General features: G+C 32.9%; 1 protein-coding gene across 2 annotated transcripts in view; it reads right to left on the reverse strand.

Annotated features, from left to right (window-relative positions):
• The window catches only part of LOC114333439 (putative tricarboxylate transport protein, mitochondrial), an 88,850-nt gene that overhangs the window by 41,254 nt on the left and 22,881 nt on the right, over nt 1-24,715 (reverse strand). Inside the window, exon 1 of one of the 2 annotated variants that reach the window (XM_028283308.2) lies at nt 5,332-5,399. The exons of the other annotated variant lie outside the window; for it this stretch is intronic. The gene's annotated coding sequence lies outside the window, so the exon portion shown is untranslated. Of the gene's footprint in view, nt 1-5,331; nt 5,400-24,715 lie in introns of those variants that run through there. 2 annotated transcript variants of the gene reach the window in all.

Raw genomic sequence — 24,715 nt, forward strand, 5'->3', positions numbered from 1 at the left:
TAATATTTTACCCTGCATAATTAGATGTAGAATGCTATATTTTTCCGGATGTCTACAAACATGCGCAAAATACTCGAGTTTTCTAGACTTTATCATTTTTACCAGTTCTCTGCCTTTCTTCATCCTGCTCAGAATAATATCATTACGCACCCTGTTCATCCAGCTTACTCTCAGCATTCTTCGATAGCACCATAATTCAAAGGATTCAACCATCTTAAGCATTCTTCCTTAAGAACGGAAAACACGTAACACTTTAAAATTCTTGTCCTAAGACTCAAATTTATGTCATGACCGCATAGAACTTTCTTGTAACGGAAAAATGCTGATTTGGCTTGAGCAATTCTGCAACGTATTTCGGTTCCGTGTACTAAGAATAGTTATTTATGAAACAGTTCGTGAAGTATGCTTTCTGCGAACTCACGCGATGTTTAGAGCACGAGCGACAGCGGTGCGAGTGCTATACATCGCGTAAGTTTGCAAAAAGTACTTCACGCACAGTTTCATACAATATTTTATCTACAATAAACAAATAAAATAACTAACTCTTCGTCACTGGAATTCATTTCTATTCTACAATTTTTAGAACTTTGACATTTAAAAATCATAACTTCTTTCAAACCACAAAACTGTCAAAACTTTTGTTGTAATTTATTGCTAACATGTCATCACCATGACAACGCGAAAGTTAAGGATATTGGATTATATGAAAATGTGCCAAAAAACAGTGCGAAAAAGTAAATCCCATTTAAAATACATTGTTACTTCACGCACACTTTAAATCCTTCACGCACTGCTATCGATAATGACAGTTTTCACAAACTAAAAACTTATACACATAATATGAGATAGAGTAGATAAAATATATTTATGTCGTCCGTAACCTACATAATAACAGAAGAAATCTTGAGTATCGGTTAAAAGAAGAAGAAGAAGAGGAACTTGATAAAAGAATGATTTAAGAAAAGATGGCCTTTTAATTATCTTCCCGGAGAATTTCACGTCGAGAAATATTTACAAATGGATCCCACTATTTTTATTAACACCGCTTACGCAGAAATAAGACGCGATAAACAAGATCCTCAAAGCAAATATTATTTTGCTAGTTTGAGATATATTACATCTTTTATCTTCTTTTCCCTCATTATAAGCAATTCTGCTTGTTCACTGGAGGATTGAATGATCTCCCCTATACTGCTTATGTGGTTATTCCACTCTTTTTTTGTGTTTGGTGTTCACTTGTTTATCCACTGGGTGTTACATTTTCTTCTAATATCTTCACTCCTCTTTCGATATCTCACAGTAATTTCTATTACTCATCTCAGTACTCTCATCTCCGCCGTTTCCAATAGTCTTTGTGTTGTGGGTGTGTCGAGTCTTGTTTCTGATGCATATTTCATTATTGGCCTTACACTGGCTTTATAAGTTATTGACTTCATCTTAGTAATATTATGTCGGTTTCGCCATATAGTTTTATTAAAGCATCATGCCCCTCTATTTTGTTTTTTGTATTTGATCTCTCACTTCTCTCTCCCGATCTCCATAGCTGGACGGTGTAATTGCAAGGTATTTTATTTTCTTTATTTGTTCAATTTATTTCCTTTACTGTGGATTAGTCTTTGTAGACTATCTTCTTCTTGGGCTATCAATTAATATTGCGTTGTCTGCGTAATAACACAGTTATTTTGACTTATTTGTGTGTATCCTCTTCTTTCGTTGACATTTTTTTTGGTTTCATTCATGATTAATTTGAAGAGCATAGGGTTTAATGAGTCCCACTGTCTTATTCCGTTACCTATATCTACACATTTATAGGTTCTTATCTTATATCTTACATGTGTATGCAATTTTCTTAAGTCTTTGAAAATTTAACACAAATAGGAGTTACCGATGTAATTTCCCGAATTGCCAACCTGAAATGGAACTGGGCCGGACACGTCTCCCGAATCAGTGATGGGATGTGGACGAAGAGATTACTTGAGTGGAAGCCGAGATTAGACAAAAGAAGTAGAGGAAGACCAAGACCCTTACTCGTTGGACTGACGATCTCAACACAATGGACAAAAATGAGGGAGGCCTATGTCCAGCAGTGGACGCTAAGGGCTGGAGGAGGAGCAGGAGGAGGAGGATGATGATGATGATGAACACAAATATCTGCTCAAAATAAACTGTAATACCTTTGTCTTTCAGAATTTCAAAAAATCGAAAAGTCAAACATTAGTTATTTAAAAATGTATTTTGCATTACATCAATAATTGTGGCTTAATTCCCATATAAATATAATATTTAAAAAAATCCTTTAGGATTTTAGTCGTTTTTTGTAATATAATTACGGTGACCATATGTACTTATTTAAGTAGGACAGTACTTATTTTTAAATATTGTCCTAATGTACTTTAAAACCTTTCTAGGACACGCGAATGTACTTCTTTTTTCTAAAAAATGAATATTTTTATCTTTTACTACTTTTAAACAAATTTCTTTGTATACTGTTCCAGGTATTGCAGCTTTTGTGTCTTGATGGTTTCCAATATTTCCATTCTTTTGTTGACTCTTCTCATGACTTCGTTGTTTGTTACAGACTCGGTCCATGCTATCTTCAGGTACCTTCACCCACAGTTCAAATGCTTCCAACTTTTTAGTAGTCGACACGTTAATTGACCATGCTTCTATCCCGTAAAGCAGAGTCGAGAAAATGTAACACCTTGCAGCTTAACTCTCAAGTCTTAATTATTTCAGTTCTCTTGCACAAACTACCTTTCTCATTTTATTGAAGTTGGTTCTTGCCTTCTCTATTCGAACTTTCATTTCTTTGGAGTAATAGTTTCTGTGATTAATTACTGTGCCAAGATAGTTGTAGTTTTCAACTTGTTCTAAAGTTTTATTTTTAATTGTCAGCCTTTCATCATTGTTTTGGGTTTTTGATATCCTCATAAATGTAGTTTTCTTGATGTATACTGATAATCCATATTGTTCTCCATACTCAACTATCTTGTTCATTAGCTTTTGGAGGTCTTGGAGGTTGTCCGCTATTATGATCGTGTCGTCCGCATATATCTAATGTTGTTAATTGGCGTTCCATTTAGGTACCTTTATTCCTGCTGTTTCTCCCTCAAGAACTTTTTTCATAATTTCTTCAGAGTATGCATTTTAATAGTAGTAGTGACAATACACACCCCTGTCGCCCTCCTCTTTTAATTTCGAACTCTTCTGATGTGTGTTCGTTAATGCGTATGTGTGCCTGCTGTTTATAATATAGATTTGTTATAATTCAAAGGTCATTGTAATGTAATTGTTTTGCTTTGAGAATGTCCATTAGCTCTTTGTGGCGGACTTTATCGAAAGCCTTGTTGTAATCTATGAAACAGACGTACATATCCTGGTTCACATCCAAGCATCTCTGGATTAGTAGTGTAAATCCAAAGTGAAGTGAATCCGAAGTGAAATGCGTTTACGAATGATCTTTAAAAACATTTTAAGTGTGTGAGACATCAGGCTTATGGTGCGGTGGTCGTACACAAAACTTCACTGCACAAGTGACACATTTTTACACAAAATGTGTAACCTACCTAGAAAACTGGAGTACAAATTTTCATGAATTTAAACTATTCAAAAGCATAGATCTAAAGCGGGCTCCACACGCTCGGCGAAGTTACTTCGCCAAAGTTGACGGAAGTCCGAAGTACCCTCTCTACACACTCGTTCTACTTCGCGAGGAAGTGCGATACCGACAAAGAGCGGTGCGATACCGACAAAGATCCCTTTGACCAGACCGACAGAGAATGGAAGTAGAACGAAGTGAGGCAAAGTTACACAAGGTGGCCGTCTACACTCTCGTACTTGTTGAACCTCAATCGACTTCGGCGAGAGTGTGGAGCTCCCATAAGAAGTGAAATAACATGGAACGATGTTTGTTATTCTCTCGAAGCTTTTAAATTGTATATCAAGGCAACCACGTTAAACGAAGATTAACTCTTTGACGAACTGGGAATTTTGAAAGACGTGGCTACAAGTGAAAAAATTGCTGAGTGGAACAGAGAAGAAGAAAAATACTCAGGATCGATGGCTTAAAGTTTTTAAGTGTGTAGATCAATTCAAACTGAAAAACTTACAAATATTATGCGAATTTATTTTTTGTCTTCCGGGTAAAAGTGCGGCTATCGAGCGTTTTTTTTTCTGTAATAAATAATTATTATTGGACGTCGGAAAAGTCACAAATGTCCATATCAAGGCAGCGATGCTGGTGTACCCAAATTTTGGTGAGACTTGTATGAAATGTTTCATTTACTTCAGTCGAAGCCGGACCTACTTAAATTAATTTTAAGTTCAGAAAAATATGAATAATGCAAAAAACCGGAAGAAGATGAGGCTATTCCAGTTCCGTTATCTAAAAACTCTTAATTACAGGCTTGGAACTTTTTCAAAGTTAATGCAATGTGTTATGTTTAGTTTAATTGATATCATTTTTTATGTTTAGCTACATAGTTTATTTATTTTTAATGCCAAAAAGTTATATTTGTCCAATAACAAGATACATTTTGCGTTTTTAATACATTTTTGTTTTTTGTACTTTTTTTTTCTTTAAAAAGATATGGTCACCGTAAATATAATATATGGTATACAGCCAGGAACAAAACTACATGAAAACTTTTTTCTCGTGGATTTTTATATTTAAATTAGACATGGACTAGGAAGATGAGGCTATAACAGTTTTAAGACTGTTATAGTCTCATAAAATAATTGAAATAAATGGCGACTCGATTCTAGTTTTCTGTTGACCTAGATATCAAATTATCAAAAGGCACCGCTGGAAAAATATTCCAAAAATGCGGTTCAGAGAAACTATATGAAACGAGTCTTTGTACTCTCATACAGAGTATGGCATTAGTAAAAATACAAAAATCAAAACTAAACCGTCTATTTTTGTATTTTTTCATAAAATAATATAAAAATTAAAACCTCTTCCATATAAAATTTGAACATTTTGTGTCACTTTTAAGTGAGTGATATACGACTATTTGTTAAGTTGAAATAATTCTACATTCTTGCATAAAGGTTAATCAAGGTTAAAATATGTTAAGATTGTATCCAAGAAAAAATATGTTTTGTAAAGGGTTCTAATTCATTATCTAATTTTATAATCACTTCATGTTGAAACATAGAAAATTGTGAATATAGTACATAACACTAATTTTCATATTTTAACATGTAAGTCGGTAGAGGTCAATTACCGACAAGATATGTAAAATATGAATTATTTATTTATTAGAGTTGTTAGTTATAGTTTATATATATTATAACTGAACTAAATCACAAAGAAACAGACCAACTTACCAAAATTTTGAACTATTTAACCGGTACGTTATGTTGAAAGGCCGCGGACGTACTGAACTGAACTGAAATTAAATTGACGAAAACTAAGTGACCATTATTTAATCATTCTGTCGTTATCAGTTTGTTCTCAACTAATCTTTGGTAATAATATATATGTAATAAATTATCATGCTTTGGTTTAATGATACGGATTAATCGATTGCTGACTCAACAGATCGTTAGATAGACATCAGGACGCCGTCTATTCAGCGTTGGCGGTTACCCTTATGAGGTGGGTATGGGATATTTTGGCACAAATTTGATTGAAGATATACATAGTGATATGTATAAAACTATGATTTATTTTTAATATTAAATATGTTGCTTACAAGGCGGGTATGGGATATTGGGATACAAATTTGATTTAAGATATACATAATGATATATCCAAAAACTATGATTTATTTTTAATATTTTAATATGTTATCTGTTCCGTCTCATATACGCCAGTCAATGGAAGCAAGAATAGGATATTACCTCCGAATTCTATCATCCTGCATGGATCTTAATGAAATTTTGGGCCTAGCCTCTACTTATCTCCTAATTCAAAGTCTACCCTATGCCGATGTGTGCTTTTATCTTGGGGGTGGTTCCCACACCTTCTTAGGGGTGAAACATTTTTGGTTAAAATTACCACGGAATTCGCTAGAGAACCAAATTCTAAGCAAAAACTGTTCTATATTTTTTTTGAAAACTCAATACTTTTTGAGATATTCGTGGTTGAATATTGGCCATTTTCATTAAAACATTATACCTTTTCGAACGGTTTTTTGCGAATATCTTAAAAACTATGCATCTAACTAAAAAAACTATATTAAACATTTTTGTAAGTTATAAAAAAACAAAGAGACACTTGCCTTCATAAATCTTCTAGTTATAATATAAAAAAAGATATGGTAGGTGGAAATAGTTTGTTTTTTGGTACATTGGTCAACAAATTGGTCTATTCAACTTGAAATAACAGAGAAACGGTCAACTTTAGGTGTATAATGCTACTAATCAGTGGTGTCATCGTGTGGGAACGCGTGGGAACGCCGTTCCCGCACTGGTTAAGAAAAGAAAAAAAAATAATAGAGAATTTAGGTTTTGTAAACAAAAATTAGGCAGTGCGTTCCGGCACTGCGTTCCCGCACTGCTAATTTTGCCATGACACCACTGCTACTAATACCTTTTGTAGTGCTTGACAAGACCTTTAAAATGAGCTATATTAGAGGTCCATTACATTAAAACTAAGCGAGATATGCTGCAAACAAAATTGATAATGTATTTTAAGAAAAAATGAGAAGTAATTTTAACCCCCATCCACCAAAATGTAAATGCATCGTTTTCATTCTACAATACCTTTAATTATAGTGTTATTTCTGTGTTCAAAAAGTTGGACGGGTTTAAAATGAATGGTTTTTGAAAAAAAAAAGATCAAATTATAGAGCGCATTTTTAAATTTTCTTAAAAATCTTCCTTTTTCTCCATCTAACTTGAAAATGATAAGAGATACAGTACCTAATGAAAAATAAAATAGAAATTTATATCTGAAAAAGCCCTACATTTTTGTGTGATATCTTTTTTTCGTATCTCTTATCTTTTTCGAGTTACCTGGGCCCTGATTCTAAATCAAATTTCGACACTAAACAAGTCGCTTTCAATATGGCGATGGCGACTGTCGAAATTATTTGACACGGAGATGAATGAATGGCCAAAAGCGAGGTTAGGTTTAGTTTAGATGTGTTTTGTTTATTTCTTGCAAGGAAAACTAAATCAAAAGGTATTATAATATAGCTGGGTTTAATTGAAATTTGCTTGTTTTGAGGAATTAGATAGAATAGTATTAAATTAGAAATATAATAATTGAGAATGTCCACAACATGAATCATCAACTCAATGAAAGATGTGAGGTAATAATCTGGGAAAATTAGTAAAAAACAAGGAAAATTAATTACCAGCTATTTTATTGCTGGACATGCTGAAATAAAATCTTCAAGATTTCCTATATTAGTAATATAGCTGTGCAAAGTCCACAGAAAGTGTGCTATTTTGTTTATAAACAAATTAGCGCTCCGAAATCTTTTTTTTTATTATTGCTCTAAAACTCCGAAAATTTTAACTTTAAACCAAAACACTCACATAAAAATTGACAGTAATTTAATTCTGCACATTAATAATTTATTCCAATTTCCTTCGACGGAAATTTTCTTCGGAAAATTCGGGTTTTCCAAACAAAATCTTTAATTTTCAACTAAAATTTGAGGGAAGTAATTATTTATCAATAATTAAATAATTTGGTGACAGTGACATAAATCTTTTTTGTTACGAGTGTCTTGAAGATATGAAAATTTGTATGTACAAAGAAGACCGGAATTAAAAGGTATCTAATGGTTCAAAGATTAAAATCCTGTTGTTTATAACTCTGTCGCAAATGCCGGTCAAATTTGACCGGTTATACCTGGAATCACTCCTCGCAATTCAATTTGTTTTTCTTCGAAAAGGACACAGAAGCCGTGCTCTTTTCAACAGCGTTAACTTAATTTAATTTAATCTAATATTTTCTGAGGGGTTCTATTTGTTTATAAGCCAAAAAATTGTTTCTTTATAACATTCCCGAGACCGCTCAAATGGTCCAATTTCAATCCTGTAAGGTACGTTGAATAGGTATAGTGCTTTTTTATATGAAAATCATAGTTATTCTGGTGTATCATAATCTTTCTGGTTATTATTTCGACCGAAATTTTTTAATTAACATTTTAATTATTGCTAAACTATTGGTTAGATTGTCGCCGGTCTCCTGATATACAGAGAGGGGCTAAATTATGGAATAAATTCATTTTCTCTAAAATGGACGATTTTAGAGAAAAATCCCGAAACAGGTCGATTTTTATTTTTAAATTAAATTTCTTGGCATATATTTCAAACTAGTGACGTCATCCATCCGAGCGTGATGACGTAATTATTTTTTTAAATAGGAATATGGGTTCGTGTTGTAGCTCATTTACAAAGGCGTTCAATTCTCTATTCAGTATTATAAACATTAGTTTCATTATTTATACAGGGAGGCCAAGAAAAATTTTGAATTAAATTAATTGACGCAAGAAGAAGAATGCATGTAATTTATTTAACTCAAAATACATTGTATTGCTGTCAGAAAATAGAAAAAAAATGTTTATTTTGCAAATAAACATTGCTTTTAGCTTAAATTAAAAGTTCAAACTGCCAATAGGTAGGAGGGAGTCTGTTTGTGATTTAATTTAAGCCAAAAGAAATGTTTATTTGTGAAATAAACCTTTTTTTCTATTTTCTGACAGCAGTACAATGTATTTTGAGTTAAATAAATTACATACATTCTTCTTTTTGCGCCAATTAATTTAATTCAAAATTTTTTTTTGGCAACCATGTATAAATACCTAATGATATTAATGTTTATATTACTGAATAGAGAATTAAACGCCCTTTCAAATGACCTACCACACGACCCCTATTCCCATTAACAAAATTATCGATTACGTCATCACGCTCAGATGGATGACGTCACTAGTATGAAATATATGCCAAAAAATTGTAATTTAAAAATAAAAATCGACCTCTTTCGGGATTTTGCTCCAAAATCGTCCGTTTTAAAGAAATGAATTTATTCCATAATTTAGCCCCTCTGTATAATCTACTATAATAAATCTTTCATGTCTTCAATTATTTAATTATTGATAAATAATTAGGTACTTCCCTAAAATTTTAATTGAAAATGGCAGATTTTTTGGGAAAACTCGGATTTTCTGAGTAAAATTTTTGTTGAAGGAAATCGGAAAAAAAATAACTTTGTGCAGAACTAAATTACGGTGAATTTTTATTTGAGTGTTTTTGGCTCAAAGGAAAAAATATAGGAGTTACAGACCACTAATTGAAAAAAAAAAAGAAGATTTAGGAGTGCTAATTTGTTTATAAATAAAATAACACACTTTCTGCGGACTTGTCATACCCCATATTACTAATATATGCAATCTTAAGATTCGATTTTAGCAATAAAATAGCTGGTAAATAATTTTTCCCAAAAATGGTATTTTTTCGATAATTTTCCCAGACTATCAACAAAATCCAAGAAACCGAAGCGCCAACCCAAATTCTGAGCAGTCTCAACATAATAAGGTTAATATCCCCAAGAATCGCGCGGTGTCGAAATGAAATTGCGACTGTCGAAATGAATTAGAATCAGGCCCCTGGAGGAAAAGGAAGATTTTTAAGAAAATTTAAAAATGCGCTCTATAATTTAATACATTAGTCATCAACTTTTTTGCAGAATATCTCGCTTAGTTTGAATGTGATCGACATTTAGTATTGCTCATTTTAAAGGTCTTTTCAAGACCTACAAAAGTTATTAGTATCATTATACACCTAAAATCGACAATTTCCCTGTTATTTCAAGTTGAATAAACCGATTTGAGCATGCAGCAAAAAACAACCTCTTCTTACCTACCATACCCCTCTTTTTATTTTAACTAGAAGTTTTATGAAGTAACAAATCTCTTTGTTTTTTTATAACCTACAGAAATATTTTATATAGTTTTTTTGTTAGATGCATAGTTTTAAGGTATTCGCAAAAATCCGTCCGAAAAGGTGTAATTTCTCAATGAAAATGGCCAATTTTCAACCACGAATAACTAAAAAAATATTGAGTTTGAAAAAAAATTATAGAAAAGTTTTTGCTTAAAATTAGGTTCTCTAGCCTCTTCCGTGGCTATTTTAACCAAAACATTTTTCACCCCCGAGAAGGGGTGGGAACCACCCCCAAGATAAAAGCGCACATCGGCATAGGGTAGACTTTTTTTTCTTGAGCTATTCCCTACTTACTGTGAAAATATCAAGTAAATCGATGTAGTACGATGGAATTCGGAGCCAAATACCCATTGACTCTAAATAATAGTTTAGTTAATTTTGTTTTTCTATTTTAGTTTACGATGTAAATTCATATCAGTAATTCTTAAAGTCTGGGTAAATTAGCTTCCAGAAATCTCTTAAAAGGTTAAAATAGGTATATTCATTTTTACCTATATTTCTGGGTAACATTTTGTCATTTGTATCATAATTCTTCTCTTTAGAAAGCAGGTATTTGGAATTTAACAGTTAGGCTAGTCAAGCGGTTATCGTCAGCTTCTGAGAAGGACAGTGATGACGATTTTGTAATTACGGTTTTCCCAGCGAAAATTAGATCTGTAAACACGTATAGTAATCAATAAAAGTAGTTCTATCGAAAATTGTCGTCGTGTATTATTTTAATTTGCTAAAGTAATACTTTATAGCACGTATACTCACGGTAAACTAATCGTGTATCAAGACATTACCTTTTCCGGGTGCTTAAAATAGGCTACTGATTATGTTCAAAATAAGAGAGCGAAAAGGAACTACAACGTTAACGGCGTTTTATTGTTTCATATGGTCAATGGACCTGTAAATATGGAAAAACCGTGGAGTGCTACCATTTAAACGGGTGCGTTTTTTGAGAAAGGGGTGAATTAGTCCCTAGGCACAAGGTGCATTCGGGTGAGTTCTATGCACTTTTGGTACAAACACGCCTACAGAAAAATTGTTTCAGGTTAAATTTACTATCGAGATATCACCTTTTAAAGTCAAAAATATTTTTTTACAAAAATATATTTAAAAAAAAACGCGAAAGAAAGCAATTTTGTTTTTTGTCCCATAACTTTTTTCCTCGGGGATATAGGTACAGACATTGCTTCAAAGAAAAAAACTTCCATCCTTCCTCTTTAAAACTGCGTTTAGTAGAAGTCTCTACGATTTATAGTTTCCGAAATATGATTTTTCAAAGTTCGCCGCTCTCATCATTTTTGCGCCATTTTTCCTATTATTTCTCAAACATTGTTCTGTAACTTTTTTCTACGCATTTCTAGGAATATGTAATAGTAAATTTAGTGAGAAGAGAAGTGAATTATCACTCAAATGGTCTATTGTCTATTGTAAAGGGTTGTACGGCTATTTTTAAGCAAGATATGGTATTTTAAAATTTTGTACTTTTAACGATTTTTGATGTTTTACGATTATTTTTAAATTTCTCAGTATAACTTTTTTTTCTACATTTAGTTATATACATTGCTAAACACAAAAGAAAGCTTATTTTCGTTGCTTTAGAATGGTGTATTATAAATAATTCTACATTTATTCTAGTTGTCAATAGATGGCGGTATAATCGAAAAAAAAAATTCTTTACGAATTATATAATATATCTACGAATATAATCTGTTCAATTTATAAGACTATACAAATAAAAAAAATACCATTTTATAAATGCAATAAACACAATTGATTTGATTTTATGCCAAATTGCAAATAAAATGTGACAACTGTCAGATTTAACTAAAATGTCATGTCACTAAAATGTATATTATCACGGACTTACCTTTTTTTCTATCATTTGTGACGCACTGAAAAATGCTCATGAAAAGAAGCATATATGCTTTTTCAAAGTGTGACATATATAGGGTGAGGCAGATAACTGGCCTATTAGAAATATCTCGAGAACTAAAGGCAACAGAATCATGAAAATTGGAATAAAGGGGTTTTGAGGGATGATCTATTAAATGAAAATATTTTCATCTCTTTGCAACTACCGGTTACACCGGAAGTTGCTTATAACTTAGTTTTTTTAAATGGGACACCATGTATATTTTTACATTTTTGGATTCTCCTCAATATCTTCTTTCTTAAAATATGAGATTTTGAAATATTATACAGGGTATTTTAAAAGATATTTACGCTTTTTTATTAATTTCGTAGCACATTCACCCTATAGAATTGTAATAGTTTGCCATTAAAAACTCTGCTTACGTTCAAGTGATTTTTAATATAGTCTATTATTGTTAAGAATCATTAGTATAGCTAATTTTGAAATTTTAGATACAGGGTTGGTCGAAACTCAAAATGAATATTTTCTGAGTTTTCTTAAATAGAACACCCTGTATTTTAGTATTGTAATGAAATGATATTTCATAGTACTTTTTTATTTTATAAGTATTCCCTATACCTAGCTGCTTTAATTTGTGAGTTATTGGTGATTCAAGCTAAACATTAATTGCAACAAAAAATACGTAAAATTTTATTAGGTTGACCGTGAAAATATTCAATTACAAATAATTTTTCAGAAATAAATACATATTAATCCAATCTTATCCTTAAAATTACCAATAATGGTTTAGCTATCAAAATACCTACGTAGTTAAGATTGTTGGTGCGACTAACAATTAAGCACAAATTAAAGCAGTTAGGTATAGGGAATGCTTAAGAAATAAAAAAGTACCATAAAATATCATTTCATTACAATACTAAAATACAGGGTGTTCCATTTAAGAAAACTCAGAAAATACTCATTCCGAGTTTCGACCAACCCTGTATACTAAAATTAAAAATTAAGCTATACTAATGATTCTTAGCAATAGTAGACTATATTAGAAATCATTTGAACGTAAGTAGAGTTTTAGTTGTCAAACTACTACAATTCTACAGGGTGTGGTGTGAATATTGCTACGAAATTAATAAAAAAACGTAATTATCTTTTAAAATACCCTGTATAACATTACAAATCCTCATATTTTAAGAAAGAAGACATCGAAGAGAATCCAAAAAGGTAAAAATATACAGGTTTTCCCATTTAAAAAAACGAAGTTATAAGCAACTTCCGGTATAACCGGAAGTTGCAAAGAGATGAAAATATTTTCATTTAATAGATCATCCTTCAAAACCCCTGTATTCCAATTTTCATGATTCTGTTGCCTTTAGTTCTCGAGATATTTCTAATAGGCCAGTTATCTGCCTCACCCTGTACACATGCAATATATCCCACTAAGTAGGAAGCATAAGAAAAACTTTTTTATTATTAATTTTATGAAAACAATTATTCTTCATAAAATGCTCTGTGTAGCCTAAACCTAAGATGCAATCAGGCCCGGACTGGGCCGCCGGCCCACCCTTTTGCCTTGGTTAGTATCTATCCATTAAATAATTTAAACGCTGAAAATTTTTTTTTAACCTTTACACAAAAATGGTGCAGCTATCATTCCCCTAAAAAATGTTTTTACTTGCTTCTGATTTCGCCGTTTGGCACCGAAAGCGCACCAGAAACCTACATAATAAAGCCAACGGGTACAACAAAATACCAGATATCAGATAATCAAATAGCTTAGATGCGATACGCGGCGCCTTTCGAAGACAATTTTTACTATTCGGGCACTTTTCGTAGATTCAATATCCGCTGTTTCTATTGTAATAAATGGCTTAGATGCGACGCGCGGCGTCCTCGAAGAATATGTTTGTGATTCGGGCGCCTTTCGTGGGTATCAGTTTTCGCTGTTTCTATCATAAAAATAGCTTAGATGCAACGAGCGGCCCCCTAAAAGACCATTTTTACGATTGGTGCACCTTTCGTGGGTATCAATTTCCACTGTTTATCAAATAACGGATATTTACACCTATTGAAAACGCCCAAATCGAAAAATGATCTTCGAGGGCGCTGCGCGTGGCATCTAAGCTATTTGATTATCTGATACCTGATACAAAGAGTGTTACATCCCACAATTTTACTAAAATATACAGGTGTGGTTTTCAGTGTTCCAAAACTACATTATACATGCAGGATTGTTGTGTACCTCCTAAACTGTTGTGTAAAATCCTAAATAATGAAGCCAGTGGGTACAATAAAATACAACTTGTATCAGGTATCAGATAATCAAATAGCTTAGATGCGACGCGCAGCGCCCTCAAAGACCGTTTTACGATTCAGGCGTTTTTCGTAGGGTCAATATCCGCTGTTTCTATTATAATAAGTAGCTTAGATGCGACTCGCGACGTCCTCGAAGAATATTTTTATGATTCGAGCGGCTTTCGTAGGTATCAATTTCCGCTGTTTCTATTATAAAAAATAGCTTAGTTGCAACGAGCGGCGCCCTCGAAGACCATTTTTACGATTGGAGCACCATTCGTGGTTATCAATCTCCGCTGTTTACCAAATAACGGATATTTATACGCGAAAGCCCTACGCCTCGCATCTAAGCTATTTGGTTATATGATACCTGATCTCTCGATCAACTCCTTCACATCCTCGCATATCGGACCAATCAAGCCAAGAGCATCCACAAAAGCTTCCTGATTTGAAAATCTTTTTAGATCGCTATCTTCATCTTTCCGTTTCTTCCTTTTGCTCGTTAGTTCAAAACTCCACATACTTATGTAAACTGAGCGATTGTTCTTCCAAACCAGTCCATCTAATGACACTCTTTAGAAGTGATGTTGAAACCAGCGAGAGGTCCAGAAAGGATTCACTATTACTTCTTACTAACTTAGGTGGCTTACCGTCATTTAGCACGGTAAGCCCCATGGCGTGGATCCATTCTGATAGGTATTCCCTCTCGAAGCGGGACGTTTGGTGAAACATAACAATTGTACGCCAGCCGGTCTACAACTTATGCCTTAACATATCTATTAACATTCTTAACAGAGTGTCTCGTGATTTCAATACCTCGGTTCACCACGTATACGGTCACGTCAGATCTCCTATCTTTAACGATTCTCTGTCGAAAGACCAAATGTCATAACTTCCCTTCGTGCGAGTGCCTCTGCAACGTCTTGAGCGACCCTCGCCCTTCCCAGATTTATTTAAAGGAACTGCGTATTAGATGGTTCTTATCTTTCTAACTTAGTTACCCATACGCTGTCTGATTCCTGATCCTAGGTGTTTTCACCCACTCTTTTCTCATCGCTTGTGGCAGGGTGTCTCTTGAGGCCCCGCTTTTCCAGGATCAGTTTTTTACACTCCGGGCACTGTAAGCTGTCGGCACTGTGACCGGATTCTTTAAAAGTGAGCTCACTACTGCACTTTCGTGACTGGTGCCCTCTCCATACCACATCTATAGTAGGAGTCCTCCCTGTTTTCTCTCTTGCAGTCCGTTTTACTATGCCTGAACTGCGGGCATCTAAAGCACACCTGGACACGCAGTCTCTCGTATCTTGCATGAGTTCCAGCCAATAGGTATCTGATCTCTTTCCAGTGCCTTCTTGGCTGCGATACGTGTCAGTCCAACCGTGACGTTTGTGTTCGATATTTTTCCTTATACAGAGATGAGTTTGACGTCGTCAGGATCCCTGCTGCCGGTATATTTCCGAACTTGTCTCAGGATTTATGCCTTGGGACTCCTCCGTCTATATCAAATAGGTACACCTGGACCTGATAGCCCCGGACAACCACTACTGCGTTTCCCTCCGTGCGGGCCACGATAGTCTGTTCTTTCCCTGTCACTTCAAAGATGAGGTCCCCTTTATGCATTCTTTAGTGATTCTAACGCTAATTCCCTTCTTCCTCGTGTCTACGCTACCCTTGATTTGCTTGAGCAACTCGGCATAGGATTTTCTGCCTCCCTTCATGATCACCTTCTACGCCTCCACTCTCCTTTCCCCGAATTTATACTCCTCCAGCGCGAGGTGGAGGTCCACACCCATAAAGGTGAGTTAGAGGAGCTTCCTGAGGTTCTCTGGTGCCCAGTGTCTCCATATCTTCCCTCAATTTATAAATAATTACCAGTAGTCTTTCCTCCCCGTCCATTTCCGTCACCCTTGTCTCTACAGAGGACCATGAAAATAGTCGGACTGTTCCCTCAGTTTTCTTCCTTCTGACTCTTCCTTGTAATTGTAGTCCTAGTATTAAGTTGGAGTTACTCCACCTCTCCTGGTGTGTTTGCACCACCTGCACATATTCCCAGTTCATGTTTTTCTCTTATCACTTCTTGGAACCTTTATTCCTAACCGAAAAGTCCATGTTCCATGACCACTACTAAGTCGCCTGCAAGTTTATTCCCTCTTCCCGGTTTAGCGACCGTATAGTGATCCTCTTCCAATGTGACTTTATAATGCCCTTTTTTTTAAGCCCCTTTCCCCTGACTTCAGGACCGTTGCGATCATTTTTATCTCCTTCACTAAGATTTTCGTGGAAGAACTCGTCGAAATCCATCTGTGTGGACACTCATACAGTCTCCCTAGTCGTTTTTTTCCTCACCGGTTTTCTACACTATTCTATTTCGTTTCTTAATGCTGCGACTTGTCTGAAAGTAACCTCCATGTCTTCGGTGAGTCTCTTAAGGTTTTGTACCTCATTCTTGATCTCGACCTTAATGTTTGTATAGTCGGACATTAGTTTCACTAAATTATTTGTAACACTGCGCTGGTAAGTTTCTCCATTGTTCTTACCATGGCCGTTATGTCCGAGCTCTCCTCCTTCTCTCTAAGTATCTAGGTGTTTTCTCCTTAAGTGAGGAGCTCCTTTGCAAAGTTGTCTTCTCTGGAAGATCCGTCTTGATCAGGTTGCTACCCCTGACTGGAGATCTTCCAACAGATCTTCTTACGAAGATCATAGTCTCCTACTTCCTCTTTTCCTCTTCGCTGAGTACTTTCCCTTTGTTCCCTTTACTACAATGAACACCTTATCATCTCATTCATAGCTTGTTCCAGCTGCACCATCACTGGTGACTCGCTCCATTAGACCTTCGTTTTGTTGTTTCCTTTTTTTATGCATAATTAAATACTTACCCATATAGTTCCCACGAGTAGAGGCGAATTATACTGTCTGGCGACAGTATAATGCCAACGCTAAGGCTTGAATTACAAAGGAGTTTCACCAGTTCTCCGAGGGCTCCATTTGCGACCGTCTGACGTTAGGCCGTTCACCACTTAGGCACGGATCGCCTGACACCGTGTGTGGTTGCGGATTTTTTATGGAGGTTTACTCTTATGCTATATGGAATTTAGTAAAAAATTTGAAAAAATTCAAAAGATGACTTCTATTGAACACAAATCATCATGATTTTTGTTAAATGTTTTTGAACCAATAGATTCTTTTGTAGTAGCAAGTGAAAATTACTCACACTTTTCGAAAATTGTTTTGGAGTCTTCAGAGAGTATCAAAGAGTGTAGCAGATTAAAACGGATACTGGGAAACTGAAGCTATATTTTTGTGGAATCTTAATATAATTTACTATTCCCAATAAAAATAGTAAATTATTTTATGGATTTAAATTAAAATTAGTAATATTGATTTACTTTACACGCATTAGGATTTCAAAAAAGTTTGATGTCAAAGCTGAAGAGGAAGATCTGGCGCCATTGTTTAGATATTAGGTTGGCGTTTTTTTAGAATTTGGGCTGGCGCCTTTTTTATAATTTGGGTTGGCGCCTTTTTTATGAGCCAGTCCGGCCCTGGATGCAATCATCAGATATCAAATTTTATACAAAGTACACGAGGTATATTAAAAAATATGAATTTCGCTCAAGAGTAAATTACCTTTATATTTCACAATATGGAAAGTGTTATTAATAAAAGTTATTTGCAATTAAAAATTATGTTCTAATATGCAATTAAATTCTTCTAATTGAAAAAAAAATTAAATTTTTCTCAAATTGCTGATACCCTAAGAATTATGTTCTAATGTGCAATTAAATTCTTCTAATTGAAAAAAAAAATTAATTCTTCTCAAATTGCGGATACCCTTGGATATCCTACGGATATCTTTTTTAAAAAAAGTCCTAGGATTTTTTACAATGTGTACACCACTTTAAAGTAAAGAAAATAAGGTTTCTTTTTTATTCTACAATGTTTATACGTAAATGTACAAGAAAAAAAGTTATAATGAGATATTTAAAAAATAATCGTAAAAAAATCAAAAATCGTTAAAAGTATAAAACTTTGAAAAGCCAGAACTTTGTTAAAAATATTTGTACAACCTTATACAATAGACCATTTTATTGGTAATTAACTTCTCTTCCTACTAAATGTACCACTGCATATACCTAGAAATGCGTAGAAAAAGGATACAGAATAATGTTGAATAATGCAAAATAATAGGGAAAATGGCCCAAAAATGCTATGAGCGGGGAACTTTGAAAATAATCGGAAACTGTAAATCCTAGACACTTATACCGAAGGCCTTTTTAAAGAGGAAGAATTGAAGTTTTCTTTCGTGAAGCAATGCCTAAACCTATATCCCCGTGGAAAAAGGTTATGGTGCAAAAAACAAAGTTACTTTCTTTCGTGTTTTTTTTGCCTTTTTTTTTTAAATATATTTTTGTAAAAAAAAAGTATTTTTGATTTTAAAAGGTGATATTTCGATAGTAAATTTAATCTGGAACAATTTTTGTGTTTGTGATCTCTAGACGTGTTTGTACTAAAAGTGCATAGAACTCACCCTAATGCACCTAGGCGAGCGGCAGCAAACCCCAAAATTACGTTATACCGACCATGAAAATCAATTTTAAGGTGAATGACCAATTTTGATCATTCTTTTTTTTTCGAGGTCTCTGAGTCCGAATATGAAGTTTATTTTTTTTTCTAGAATTGGTGGACATATCAAAAAATCAAATTTTATGGAAAAATGCGAAAAATCAATTTTGAGAATTTTTCAAATTTACCTCACTGTATCTTTGGCCGTTGTGAACATTTCCTTTTGAAAATTTTATCATGTTATCTTTGAAGTATTTAGATAACAATGAGATTTATCCAAAATGATTAAACAAATTAAAAGAGTTGTTAATTTTTAAACATTTTGTCGTCAGATTTCATTGGTTTCATGTTTACTTAAAAAAGATGAGTGACAAACTGTCTATTTTATAATTTTAACCAACACAGCAATAAAACATAATTCATGAAGAAGTTTTCTGAAACATTTGAAGTCAACATATTCAATAAGAAAAAAGGTATGCGACTTTGTAGGCGAAAAACCGTTATTTCGAGATACTGACCGCGGTGTGGCGAATGGCTATTTTGGTCACACTTTATGTTTTTGATGGTGCTGAAAACGAAAATTGGGTTTATTTTGAATTTTACATGGGGGAAATTGTCAAAATCGCAGTTTTACCCTAAAAATAAAAAAAAAATGAAATCACGTTTTTTTGCATTTAACTAGCTGCAACTCTGTTCCATTTTAATATTTTTTTTTCTGAAATTTTCATAGTATATATTCCTCACCTTTCTGAAGATAATGGGACCCGCTTCAATCTTTATGTCTGATTATAATAAAACTTATGAACTGTTTAGATTGAAAGGTGCAGATTTCTGAATTGCAAAGTTTAATCGCAAAAGTTGAGTGACAAAATTTGAAATCCAGCTTTTTAATCAAGTTTATGTTAAAACATAGAGTACAAAGAACAAAATGTTTTATAGAAAAAAAATATTGCAACTTTTAGTTTTAAGAAAAACGTAATTTCATTTTTTTTATTTTTAGGGTTAAATTGCAATTTTGACAATGTTCCCCCATCTAAAATTCAAAATAAACCTCATTTTTGTTTTCAGCACTATCAAGAACATAAAGTAAGACCAAAATTCACCATACACCATTCACCATACCGTGGTCAGTATCTCCAGAAATAAGCGTTTTTTGGGTGAGTGCCACTCGTCTATAAAGTCAAATAACTTCTTTCCTATTACATATTTTGACTTGATATTTTCCAGAAAACTTCTTCATGGCCTATGTTTTAATGCTGTGCAGGTTAAAATTATAAACTAAAAGGTCTGTCACCCAACTTTTTTAGGTAAACATGAAAGTAACGAAATCTGATGACGAAATGTTTAAAAATTAACAACTTTTCTTTTAATTTGTTTAAAGATATCGGACAAATCTCATTGTTATCTAAATTCTTCAAAGAAGACGCAGTAAAATTTTCAAAAGGAAATATTTACATCGACCAAAGATACAGCGAGATAAATATGAAAAATTATCAAAATTGATTTTTCGCATTTGTGTATAAAATGTGATTTTTGGACATGTTCCACCAATTCTAGATAAAAATAAGCTTCATATTCGGATTCAGAAACCTCGACAATTATAAGAATGACCAAAATTTGCCATTCACCTTTCGTGGTCGCTTTTTCGATTTCTAAGCCTCAAATTAGGGGTGTCCCACTCGGCTACTGTGCCTAGGGACTAATTCACCCCTTTTTCAAAAACGAACCCCTTTAAATGGTAGCACTCCGGGTTTTTTAATATTTAGAGGTCCATTGACCATATGAAACAATAAAACCTTGTTAACGTTGTAGCTCCTTTCTATAATACATAATCAATAGGCTAAAAATTAATTTCAAACAAACGTTACATTGTGTAGGGGCGAGTGGGGGAATAGTACGCACCTAAACCAAAATTGTAATTTTGACAAAAATAAAAAAGTTAAATCAAGACGAAGAATTTAGTGAGATAAAATAATTATTCTACTTTATGCTTGCCAAATAACAGTTTAAAACAACAAATGTAAAATGTTATTACGATATTTTATTTTTTTAAGTAAAATAAAAAATAGGATTGCTGAATTGTACATTGGCGCCTAACGTGGGCGTTCGACATTATGCTATACCATGTTATTGGTTAGCTTATAGCAGTACATTGCTTAATTGTTGTTTAATGAATATGTACTAAAATTCATTGGGCAATGATTTTTATTGTCCCCCAGAGTAACATCTGAAAATTATTGTTATAAGAATTTTACATTTTTACATACCTATAAGAAATATTAGTCTGATCAATACTACAATTAATTGGGGGTAGTCTTCAATTTCCCTGAGTTATACATACTCTAAATTTTTATGATAATGATTGATGATAATAATTAATTCTACTTCTTCTTCTTTACGTGCCATCTCCGCGACGAAGGTTGGCAATCATTATTGCTATTCTAACATTTGACACTACAGCTCGAAAGAGTTCAGTTAAGCTGCATCCAAACCATTCTCCGAGATTTCTCAGCCAGGACATTTTTCTTCTACCTATGCTGCGCCTTCCTTGAATCTTTCCCTGGGTTATTAATTGTAGGAGTTCATATCTGTCACCACGTATTATATGACCCAAGTTTTCCAGGTTTCGTATTTTAATGGAATCCAGTATCTCCCTACTGTTCTCTATTCTTCTTAGTACTTCTTCATTGTTTATTCTGTCTGTCCAGAAGATTCTCAGCATTCTTCGATATGTCCGCATTTCACATGCTTCCAATATATTGACACATTGTTTATTAAGAGTCCATGTCTCCACATCATACAAAAGAACATAAAATACATAACACTTTAGTACTCGTTTTCTAAGATTTAGGCTGAGGTCTCTACTACATAATATTTGTTTCATATTATGGAATGCACTTCTAGTATTTTCTATTCTAACTCTGATTTTTTTGGTATAATCGTTTGTTTCATTAATGTTTGTCCCTAAATAGTTATAATTGTGTAAATAAACCTCTGAATCCATGATTGTGTTGTCCCTGAATAAAGCCAGTCAAATAAACTTGCGCATTATGGATACCAATCCGATATCGTTTGGTAAAATATTCTTTTAGATCTAAGTTCATTGTTCATTCTTCTTTTTCTTCTTCTTTTTGTATAGAAATGACTGTTTTTTCAATGGGTCTCCAGCAAGTTGTTGTTCCATTGTTTTCATGATCTTCCCCCTGATCGTCTTCCTGTTGGGGAACCGTCTGTCACTGTCCTTACTAGTTGTTGCCAGACAATACAGATGTTACTGTTAAGTACAGTAGTTAGTTATTTAGCATTTTTATAGGACATTTTATAACTTTATTATGATATTTAATCATTGTTTTTCTCTAGCAGATCATAACTTATTTAGTTCTGTTGGTTTTATACTTAAGATGTAGCAGTGATGGTAACCGAAAAAACTGAACTTTATTACGATTACTTAGCATTCCACACTTCAAAACACAACAGAAGTGAAGCATATTATCGATTCTTCCAGTAAAAATGTTAAATTAATCTTTTTACAAAACAAAATTACAAATAAACGCAACTAAAATGATCTAAAACACATTAAGAACTGATAGAATAACATTTGTTTGCCTCCCCGCTGTCAGATTGATTTAATTCTGACAGCATGTTGGAATGGCCTATTGGTTATTCAATGACATTTTGAATATTTTCCAACTTAATCCTTCTTCTTTTACGTCAAGGGACTTTTTTATGTTTACTTTTCGGTATAAAAGTAAACAGTGAAATGAAAAAGGGAAGGGTCCAAGAATGTATTAACTCAATATGCCGTATTAGCTCAAGCTCCCGTCACTTCCGACGAAAAAGCAAGTTTAAGATTCGAATTTAGTAAGTCAAGATACACAATAATACACTCTGAAACTCTGTGGACTTCGTGAAGAAAACAACCCAGGCCTCCAAACTAATATTTATACCTGATTTATACCTTAATTTATGAAAATGGTTATTCATTTTTTAATATTTATACCTAATATTTATATTATTAGTACATTATTTGACGGTTTTTGCTGTAAATTTTAAAGAACCGTTTGGATCGACATAAAATTTGGCATACGCATAGCCAAAATGTCAAAGAAAAAAAGTGATATTGTGCTGATGTGTGCTTTTGCCCTGGGGGTGAGTTTCACCCCTTCTCGGGGCTGAAAAACATACGTTCAAAATAAGTCCGAAATTCGATAAAATGCCTAATTATTCTAAGCAACTTTTATTCTATACAGTTTTTTCACCAAGTTAGTACTTTTTTAGTTATTTGCGAGGGAATGTGTTTATTTTTCAACAAAACAAACACGTTTTTAGACAATTTTTCGCAAATAATTCAAAAAGTAAGTATTTTATCGAAAAAACCGTTGTTAACAAAAGTATAGCTTGTAAAAAAGTGAAAAAAAAATGGTGTATACATGAAGTCTCTAGACCTAGTAGAAGCAGAGTTATAGCTAAAGAAAAATAGGTTCATATTCGCCAAACTTCAAATAAATATATTTCAACGTGAAATAACCAAAAAATGAAGCACTTTTTGGAAAAAACTCATTACAACTTTTTTAAAGAGTTTTAAAAAAAAGCTTTATGCCCATTTTTATAATAAAATATTCTGGCATAAAATGTGAGCAAGTTACGCTCAAAATATAGTTGGTCCGTTTTGATTTGGCATAAAAAAATCGGGAAAATCCCCCCCTAATTAACAACTTAAATAGAATTAATCGTTACCGCTTCACATGTTGCTTTATTTATGTTGTGTCTATATGATCTGTAAGTTTCTGAGAGTGCTTATTTTTGAAAAAAAAAATGGTTTTAAAATAAAAATTTTAAAATTTTTAATTTTGAAAAAATGCTCTTTTTCAAAATAACTTAAAAAATTATTAGTAGGTAATACCAAAAATCTTAAGTAATAAAATGTACGTTTTGCTTTTCTGAATATTTTGGTATTTTTGTTTTCCTGTTAAACAAAAATCGGTTATGCTATGGCTGTTCAAAGTTTGCATACACTCGGGATTGCAAAAACTTATAATAAATGGGTAACTGATAATTGTTACGTTTTTCATAAAAATACAAGTATTCCTAGATAAACCTCCTTTAATTTTATTTTAATAGTCTTGCTATCATACCAAAATGTATGAAATATCTTAATTTTTGTTTTTTTACAATCTTAAAATTATAACTTTCAATGTTGTAAGATACAATTATGACAATAGTGTAGAAAATTTCTGAAAATAATTTTGTTCTTTTTATCCTCTCTCTAATTTTGTTACATTTTATTTTTCGTTTATCTAGTAGCATTTTTATCAAGAAATAAATCCTAGTTAATTTGAGATTTTTTATTTTCAATTTAATATTATAAGCCAATTTTAGATTTAGGAATAATTGAATAGGATTAGTAATATAATAATTACAGGGTGTAACAAAAATACAGGTCATAAATTTAATCGCATATTCTGGGACCAAAAATAGTTCAATTGAACCTAACTTACCTTAGTATAAATATGCACATAAAAAAAGTTACAGCCCTTTGAATTTACAAAATGAAAATCGATTTTGTCCAATATATAGAAGAGATTTTTTATTGAAAATAGACATGTGGTATTTTTATGGCAGGAGCATCTTACAAAAAAATTATAGTAAAATTTTCACACCCTATAAAAATTTTATGGGGGTTTTGTTCCTTTAAACTCCCCCAAACTTTTGTGTTCGTTCCAATTAAATTATTAATGTAGTACTATTAGTTAAACACAATGTTTTTAAAATTGTTTGCCTTTTAGTACTTTTTCGAAAAGTCAGTTTTTATTGAGATATTTTAAATATTCGTCAAATCCACCACATATTTGTATAATATGGTTAAGTACGATTATGAAGACTTGGTAATCGTATGAAAATTTATTATTTATAATTTACATTTTTAGGCATATTTTGAACCATATTAAAAAAGAAGCCACATCTTGATAAAAGGTGCCTTATCGAAAAAATACTAAGAGACAAAAAAGTTTTAGAAACATTGTGTTTAACTAATGGTACCGCAGTAATAGTTCAATTGGAACGTACACAAACATTTGAGGGGTTTTAAGG

This window comes from Diabrotica virgifera, chromosome 3, assembly GCF_917563875.1.
Source record: "Diabrotica virgifera virgifera chromosome 3, PGI_DIABVI_V3a".
Lineage (NCBI taxonomy): Eukaryota > Metazoa > Arthropoda > Insecta > Coleoptera > Chrysomelidae > Diabrotica > Diabrotica virgifera.